The sequence below is a fragment of the Manis javanica genome, chromosome 7 (genome assembly GCF_040802235.1).
Source record: "Manis javanica isolate MJ-LG chromosome 7, MJ_LKY, whole genome shotgun sequence".
Lineage (NCBI taxonomy): Eukaryota > Metazoa > Chordata > Mammalia > Pholidota > Manidae > Manis > Manis javanica.
Genome location: NC_133162.1, coordinates 119,453,079 through 119,462,357, shown reverse-complemented (window position 1 = coordinate 119,462,357; position 9,279 = coordinate 119,453,079). Strand labels below are relative to the sequence as shown.

The 9,279-nt window shown below is 38.5% G+C and overlaps 1 long non-coding RNA gene across 1 annotated transcript; it reads right to left on the bottom strand.

Annotated features, from left to right (window-relative positions):
* Nucleotides 1–890: 890 nt before the first annotated feature.
* Nucleotides 891–9,058, bottom strand: LOC140850620 (uncharacterized). Its single transcript, XR_012133567.1, has 3 exons — nt 8,843–9,058; nt 3,044–3,138; nt 891–1,192 (listed from the first exon to the last, which is right to left on the bottom strand). It is a non-coding gene; the product is annotated as an uncharacterized lncRNA (long non-coding RNA).
* Nucleotides 9,059–9,279: the final 221 nt, after the last annotated feature.

Here is a 9,279-nt window from a genome sequence, read left to right as displayed (position 1 = left end):
ATCTATTTATTCCACATAATCGTTATTGAGTGAATTCCCTGTGGATTCTTGTATGGGTAGATGTACTAATTTAATCGTTATATCCAAGAATTTACTTGCATCCATGCTGGTCTCATTTTCCGAAGCAGCACCTTTACCACTCTCTTCCAGGGATGCTTTATCTCAGTATGGCTAAGCCTTCTTCTTTTCTGTTGCTCTTCTGTTAAATTTGATCCCTTGGCCCATTACAGATCATATTCCACAGATGTTTAGATCTGAACTGGCTTTTATGGTTTGCTATTCCTGAAAAGTCACATGAAAGGTTGAAAGTTCCCAAAAAGCCTTTATGTGTAGCTTCCTTCTGATTTAATAATGACTGGCTTCCTTTCTGCCCCTACCCCCAAAAGAAGGCAGAGAAAAATGGCCCAAAAATTCCTGCAGCATCCGTATTGTGGTTTAGGTCTGGATATGGTATCACAGTGGGACAACTTCTGATTTTCTTGATGTCGTACGATTGTCATTGGACATGAAGAGTTTGGCTGTCACTGAGAAGCTCTGACTGGAGGAACAGAAGCTTCATGAACCAGGAAGCTGGACATAAGGTGGTTAGTGTTTGGCTGGAGATCCACCGCGGGCTGTGCTCAGCTGGCTATTGGTCAACAAAGCTTGTTCCAGGAGCAAAGAACAGTCCAGACAGATTTCTTCCTTTTTTATGTCAACTCCAAACTATAATAATCCTATAGTGTAGATAGCTGCCAAGCCTCAGGGCTGGGAAAAAGCAGCACATTTGATGACATCCAGCCCAGCACAGAAGCAGGAGTGCCAGGAGCTAGCGACACGTAAAGAAGGGACACCAGTGAAGGGAGTGGCTCTCTTCTGTGGTCCCATAGCCTGGCTTTTGGGCCCTTGGGTGTATTGTTCTAGCCAGAGAGACAAAATATCTTTAAACTTCACTGTGATTCACTCTTCAACACCAGTGGTGCCAGGTAGAGTTAAAAAGCCAAACAGAACAGAAGCAAAGCAGTGAATATAGTGTCTTTGAATTGTTTCCTGGTGAAGATGGTCAACTTAACCAGGTGCATCCAGACCAGCTGACCAAACAAGGCTGACTCCGGTGCATGTTTCCATGATTAGTTTGCTGGCAGTATGTTGAGGTAAGTTTAGGTAGCACACTCACTTTTATATGTAAGTATAAGAAATAGTTCATAGAATTCTAAAAGACAAACACAAATACGTTAAATTTCCTCTCCAGAAAGAGAAAATCTTAGCCTACAAAGTTTTTGCTGTTTGAGACATGACAAGTTTTCCAGTTATAGCTGCTCTACCTACCCCATGAATCATTACATAAAGTTCATTGGATTATTTTTCCCCAGAGGCCCTTTCCTGCCCCTACAATCTATGTCCTTCTGAGTCCATTCACTATCTTATAAGATATATGTACATATATTCAATATATCTGTACATACAAACACACACACACATATACACCCCTAACTCAGTCTTTGTGAATAGAACAGTTCAAAAAGCTAAACTACATTATAATGTCTAAGTATGTTAAATAAAATATTCCAAGTTACTTAAACCTTAATATCTCTTCTGTAAAATATGCATGCATCTACCTTGCAAAGATATTATAAGGATTACAGGTAACATGTATAAGGCACCTAACTCAGTGCCTGACATGTGGTTGATGCTAACTAAATCACAGCAATCACTATTATATTATTAAAATATTTTCTAATGTGCGAAGAAGTACCTCATTGTAAACTGGGTTGTGACCATTTGCAGCTTATGAAATTGATTTAGTGGATTATGACAAGAACTAAGAGAAAAAGATAAAATAGAATAGAAGAAAATTTCAGAGTACATTAGCATGCAGTGTAAGTGATGTTTTGTGAAATGACTGCTTCCATTATGTATAGTGCTTCTATTAGGTAGAGTGTGTAGGTCTGAGCTTTCTGTGGGACTTGGTCATAAAAGTCTGAGAGCTACTGAGAGAGGATGAGGTGGAGAAGTGGTAGGCTGAAAGATGTGTCTGGAATCTCATGGCAAGAAGTCATGTGGTCCTTCCAGCATTGCTCTTTTCATGAGGCTGAGAGGCCAGACTATTCCAGGGCCAAAAGTCTGTTCCTCTGCAGATGTTCCTGGGGCTGACAGGAAGAAAGTCACCTGAGGATGCATGCTCTAGGCAGTGCTCAAGCTCAGGGCCCAGCAATTCCTTGGCCATACACATGCCCATGTGCCCTAGAGCATTTGGGAAGGGTGGCCCAAGTGCTAGGTGTTTATGCGATCCTGCGGTTGATATGGTTGCCTTGAGGTTCTGGAATGTACCTACCAGGCTTCTCTGTCAGGGTTTACACATGCTGCCATGACATGGGTGGGGAAAGATCTAGACCTGTGCTTGGGGAGCATAGTTGTGTTTTCTGCTTGCCTGCATTTCAGAGGTCGTGGTGCTAGCTGCTTTATGGAAGCAAAGCAAGAATCAGGCCCTTTTTGTATTTTCTGGCTGAGAAAGGAATGTCACAGATGTTTTGTAAATTCAAATATTGTATTATATGATTAGAAATCTTAGTGTTCTGAAGAAAGAATGCATCATCAGGACATGAAAACAGAGTGATTAATACCTGACTTTGTCAAAAAATGGAATAGTTAACTATTGTTATCAGTCAAGAAGGTTGAATTGCACTTACTAAAAGAAGAGAAATAGTCACACAAATTAAGAATTTGCCCTTAGAGTGTGGGGAACAGCTCATCCGTCTCTCATGGGCAACAAGCACTCTGTCCATGGTGGGCTTCGGGACAGCTGTAGCTCCCGGGGCAGGGAGGGAGGCAGCTGGCTCATGTGGTCACAAAGACAATGACTTGGGAGATGCCAAGGTCCACTCGGCTTCTGCTTCAGCCTCAGGTTCAATTTTAAGACCACAAGAGCAAGTCCTTGACATGTAGAGCCAGCCCTGGTACAATGCTGAAGCGTGAGACATTTGGAAGGCATAGGAGACTTCAGCCCGAAGACCCACGTGTTGTGTCACCCAGATGAACTGGCCCCCCACCTGTAATAACGTACCGCTTCGGGCTTGAAGACCACCCTGACCTACATTCAGTCTGTTCTTCGAATAGCAGTCTCTGCCAGTCACCCCGGAACATCCCAGCGCTGTTCCTCTAGCAGGAAGTGGAAGAGAGAAGGAAATGCACTTTGGTTCCATGAAGATTCACAGAGTACATATATGTAATCATCCCGCTGTGAGGAACTTGCCAGCAGTCAGAGGACGAAAAACTGACTCGCTGCTTTGTCAGAAACCCTGAAATCATCCCTACATGGGCTTTAGATGATGGAGAGCCAAGCAAAGATGCGGGAACAAAGCTGCTGCCACCACCAGGGAAGAACGTGCCCTGTCTCCTCCCCCATCCCTCCCCGAGGATTGGGGGTGCACAGCTACCTTTGGGGAGATTTCTATAATGTTAACTAGATCAAAAAAATGAATAACCTTACACATGGAAATGAAATTCATGCAAGTGTGTCAGGAGAAGTGATAGGAGGTGCATTTTGGGGATATAAATGCTTCATTTCCAAAAGCATGTTGCAAGAAGATGTTTTACACACATGCACCATATATACACCCTAGACCACTAGTAAGAGGTTTTCCAGTCACATATTGGAAATCCGGTATTATTCAGGATGATGTTTGTAAGATTGTGTAACTGGCTGATCTTTGGGGAAATCTGCAAATTTCACATGCAACTGGGTTTTTATCAGGGGCTCATCATTCCAGCACTTGGTTGTGTATTTCCAGAATGGCCATAGATATTTTTGAATGGGAAAGCAATCAACCTCTTGCAGGCTCTGTATATTAAATTTTCCTGTTACCCATCTTTTTGTGTCTTTTTCAGATATGTTTCATACTCCAAGTCAAGGGACATTTTTGCCAGGAATTTCCCTTATTACCTGTTAAAAAGTCTACGCACTTGGAGGTAAGTGTAATACATATGTTTCTGATTTATTCTCACTTTCTTCATCAGACTATTACTCTCTATGAACTACTTGATCACCAATAAGTTATATGAGATTTTTAAAGGCCTCTTTTTTTTCTTGGTAAAGGGAAACCACATTTGATCAATAACACAGTTATAAAGTCAAAGTTACACAAGGACTTATGAAGATATATTGTTTTACTATTTAACTTTAATAACTTAGGCTAGAGATATTTGGAAACTCACCAGTCACCATCAGAAAAATTCATATTATTGGGTTTTTTTTCTTCACAGGCTAAAAACTCTATTTTTTGTTTATACGATATACTTTATCTTCTCATTACAGTGGCTCTGTTCTTTAATTTGATTCCTAGATGTGAAGTTAGAATTCATTGAAAATGACTATGCAATGTAACTGTCTCATATTTCAATACATCTGCACTTAAATACCCTTAACAAAAAAGCCCTGAATCTATAAAATTGAACACAGAGTTATAATACAAAGTTATATACACATAATATAATACAAGGCAATAACTCTTCCTAGATGATGAGCTCCCTAAAGGCAAAGAGGAATGTCTTCCTCATGGTTGTATCTGCACATAGTAGGCCTTTGCTAAGTACTTGTTGACCAAAGAAAACACAATTTAAAAGAACGGGAAGAAACATAGTTACAGCAGGAAGTCTGCTGTCTTAGACCACAAAGGGATGCCAGCTGAGCAAGGAGCAGCCCTACTTTAATCCAGCTTAAAAATGGATTAAAGGTACATGGCCAAGGGCAAGAAGGAGCTGGGAATGTGCTCAGTCACACAGCGGCTCAGGCCATGCCCTTCCAGCATGTTCTTTTCCTGGGAAGAGACGCTGTGGTTACAAGGCTATGAATTAATTTATATTCAAATGTTCACATAATCATTATGCTTCAGAAGTCACTGTATTTCAGTTTATCTACATAGAATTATATATATATATATATGTAATTATTTAATAAATGTATACAACATACATAACAAATACATATTTGTGATATGTATTTGTTTAGCTATATTCATTTTTCATTGTTTTTATTGGTTTGTGTGTACATAGCATATATACAATATAAATTTCTCTATACACAGAGATTCCCATTATTTATAAAGAACAATGGAGGACAATATTATTGCAGTTCATAGATTCCTACTGAACCAAAGAACATTGTTTTCTTATAGACTGTTCAAGGAGGCTGTCTATGCTCTCTGATGTCTGAAGTTTGTTCACACTCATAACTTTATGTGAATTACCAAAGAATAAAGCATGAAACTCCCTAGGGACATTTAGGAAATATGAACTCTCCCTAATTGAGATAATCAAATTTCTAGAATCACAAAAGAATAAAGAAAACTTGTTTGAATGCTACGTTCTCCACCAAAGATTTTCCATGGATTATTATTTTAAGCTGCAAAGACTATGAAATGGAGACCAAAATGGCACTTTCCCACACACTATGCATACCTGACTTCTAAAGACAAAATCACAGATCAGAGTTTCACAGAAATTTCAAGCTGTTTCCACAGAACTCATATCCACCTTAATTCAAAAATGTTGATTCATAATGTAGATACTGTGAGGGATATTTAGATGTGTAAGCTGTTTTTCAGTTATAAACACCTGATTTATAAATGACCCAAACTCAGAACCATTCCTGTCTTGTCTCTTCCATGTTCTCTTTTCCCTCATGCTGAGATCCAGGTGATTCTATTAAAACAAACATGCAGACCACCCCCCGACCCCTACCACACACATATACCGCAGCAATAAAGGAACAGGCAGTTTTGAGAAAGTTGTGGAGTGTAAATGTGGGGAAAGGAACCTGTGAAAAGCAGAAACTGATATACTTTGCTATGAGGCAAGACATTAAAATGCAAATATCTGAAGAATTAAAAATGCTTAGTCATTCAAACCTTAGTGGCTATTAGTTTAATCAGAGCTACTATCATTCTCATTAAAATCAGCTTCCCTTTCAGTCTTTCTCATTACCCACTCCTGCAGAAATTTTATAGTGAAGGTATAGACCAGCAAAAAGCCACTGTGGGGGTCGGAAGTAGGGGTGAGTAAGAACAGCACAGCATGATTTGGAAGACAGTTGCAAATAATAAACATAAAATGTGGAAGAATATCTCAAATGAGAGATTTTCTTTATTTTATATTTCACTTCATTTTTTTAGTTAAACCTGGTTACTTGCCAGTGGTTATTTATTCAAGTAACTTTATTTTTATTGAAGTACAGCCAATATACAATATTATATTGGTTTCAGGTGTACAATATAGTGATTTGACAATGATATGTTACAAAAAGCTCACCACCATAAATATAATTAACCATCATGTCACCACATGAACTTATTAAAATATTATTGACTATATTCCCTGTGCTATACTTTTATCCCATGACTTATTTATTTTAAAGCTGGAAGTTTCTACCTCTTTAGCCCCTTCACTCATTTTACTTATCTCCCCATCTCCTTCCCCTATGTAAAACCCAGTTTGTTCTGGGTATTTATGAGTCTATTTCTGATTTGTTTGTTCTTTATTTTTAGATTCCACATATAAATGAAATCATGTGGTATTAGTCGGTCTCTGTCTGACTGATTTCACTTAACATAATATCCTTTAGGTCCATCCATGTTGCTGCAAATAGCAAGATTTCATTCTTTTTATAGCTGAGTAATATTCCATGATATATATGTATCACATCTTGATCCATTCATCTGTTGGTGAACACTTAGGTTGCTTCCATGTCTTGGCTACCATAAATAATGCTACAATAAACAGGGGTGTGTATCTTTTTGAATCAATGATTTTGTTTTCTTCAAGGAAATACCTAGAAGCAGAATTACTGGGTTATGTAGTATTTCTATTTTTAATTTTTTAAGGAACCTCCATACTGTTTTCCATAGTGGCTGCACCAATTCACATTCCCCACGTTGATGAACATTGTGCAAGGGTTCCCTTTCCTCACATCCTTGTCAATATTTGTCATTTCTTGTCTTTTTGATACTAGTCTGACTAATGTGTTATCTCATTATGGTTTTGATTTGTATTTCCCTGATGATTAGTGATGTTGAGTATCTTTTCGTATATCTGCTGCCCATTGGTATGTCTTCTTTGGAAAAATGTCTGTGTAGGTCCTATGCCCATTTTTTAATCAGTTTATTTCATTTTGGTTTGGTTTTTGAGGGTGTTGAGTTAAAGCCTCTATACCGCAAAGGAAACCCTCAATAAAACAAAGGCAACCTACTGAATGGGAGAAGATATTTGCAAGTGATCTATGTGATTAGGAGTTCATATCCAAAATATGTAAAGAATTCATACAATTCAACCTTTATCTACTTTAGAATGTTGACAAAGCCATATCAGGAATCAGAAAACTGTCTTCTTTCTCTCTTCTTCCTTCACTGCTCTATGGCCGCCTGCTCCCTGAAAGCAATTTAACACAGTCCCTTCACCACACTCATGGGACACAGTCCAACACATCTTGGTGACTACTAGCTTCAGAGATGGCTAATGGGTTTCTGTTTCATGCAATCTCAGAAATGCTCTCTGAAATAGGACTAATTTATAAGTTAGACTCCCTATAATAACCCACAATGGTTTCAAAGCCGTAACAAAAGCAGCCTATTTTGTTGAGCCAGGAAGAGAAGAAATTCTGCATTTGTCCTTTATTGGACACATACAATATGCCGTGGCAACTAGTGAAGCACTGGGCAACACACAGTGATGACAGCTGTTGTCTCTGTTCTCAAGGAAATCAGAGTCTCCTTGGAAAGATTAGTGTGTAAATAAATAAAGACAATTGAATGTTTAAAGGTATGGACATTGTTGCAGTCACGGTGTGAGAAGTTCAAAAGAGCAGGGCCAATTTAAAGTTTGTTTGGGTGGTGGGAACTATTTCTAGTATTCTATGTTCACAGGCAGACTAGGTTCATAGAGCACAGTGGTGTGGCAATGAATGGCTAGTGACAGTGGAAGGTAATATAAGTGAATTAATAGCAAGAAAGGTCTGCCTTCCCATGCTGGTTATATATGGGGTCCTAGAATCTGGGTACCAAAGTCAAGTAGCCCCAGCCTATGAATGAAAATGTGCCCACTGTTAAGGGACAAATGCACAAAAGACAATCTGAAAAGGCATTCAAGCTAAAGGGGCTGCACATGAGAACAAAAGAAGCCACATTGAGGGCAAAAGACTGAAACCAGTATTATATATACATAGAGAGAGGGGGAGAGAGAAAGAGACAGAGAGACAGACAGAGAAATCGATGGGAGGGAACCTAAGCATGATGGGTTAAGAAAACTAGTAGATTTCCTGTGACTCTGAGGGTAAGACAGGCTGCCATGTGTGGAACCTTTGCTTGGGGGTAGGAAAAGTGCAGCTGAAGGTACCCTGTGAGTTTAGACATTGAATGTGGAATGCTACATGAGCATGTATTTGAGTGGTGGCAAAGAAAACTGGTCAAGGTATTATGGAAAAGGAAAGAGCCTTCTATCTTTTTAAAAGGAAAAAACTAATCTATTGATATACAAAATGAGACTTTTTATAGTTAATTTTTTTTAATGGGGGTGTTAGAGAATAATATACAGTGAGTTTCTACTAGTAAATGTACAGCAAGACTCCCTTATCTGTGGAAGATACATCCCAAGACTCCAGTGGATGCCTGAAACTGCAGACAGTTTTGAACCCTATGTATACTGTTTTTTCTATACATGCATACCTATGATAAAGTTTAATTTATACATTAGGCACAGTAAGAGATTAACAATAATAACTAATAATAAAATAGAACAATTATAGCAATATACTGTAATAAAAGTTATATGAATGTGCTCTCTCCCTCAAAATATCTTACTGTATTGTACTCACCTTTCTTCCCTTGTGGTGATGTGAGATGATAAAATGCCTACATGATGAGATGAAGCGAGGGGAATGACAGCAGCTTTGTGACTACTGTAGCGTCAGGAGGAGGATCATCTTTTTGCAGACCACATCTAACTGGATACCTGAAACCTTGAAAAGTGAAATCATGGACAAGGGGACTACTATAGAGTAGAGTGTTATATAGAAGCAATTTTTCAAGGAATTATAGCCAGCAAAAGAAATACAAAATGATTTCTGATAAAATGTTCAGATAAATAAATAAAAAATTAGTTTGGTGGCATGATGTAGCCATTTATTTTCCTTGAATGCACCGCTTCCTTTTTAATGGATCAAAGCCATTAAAGAGACCTAATTTACTATTCTCTAGAATATTTTAAGTGTATCTTTCCATTTTTTCATGTTTTTGAAGAAAAAGGGTGATC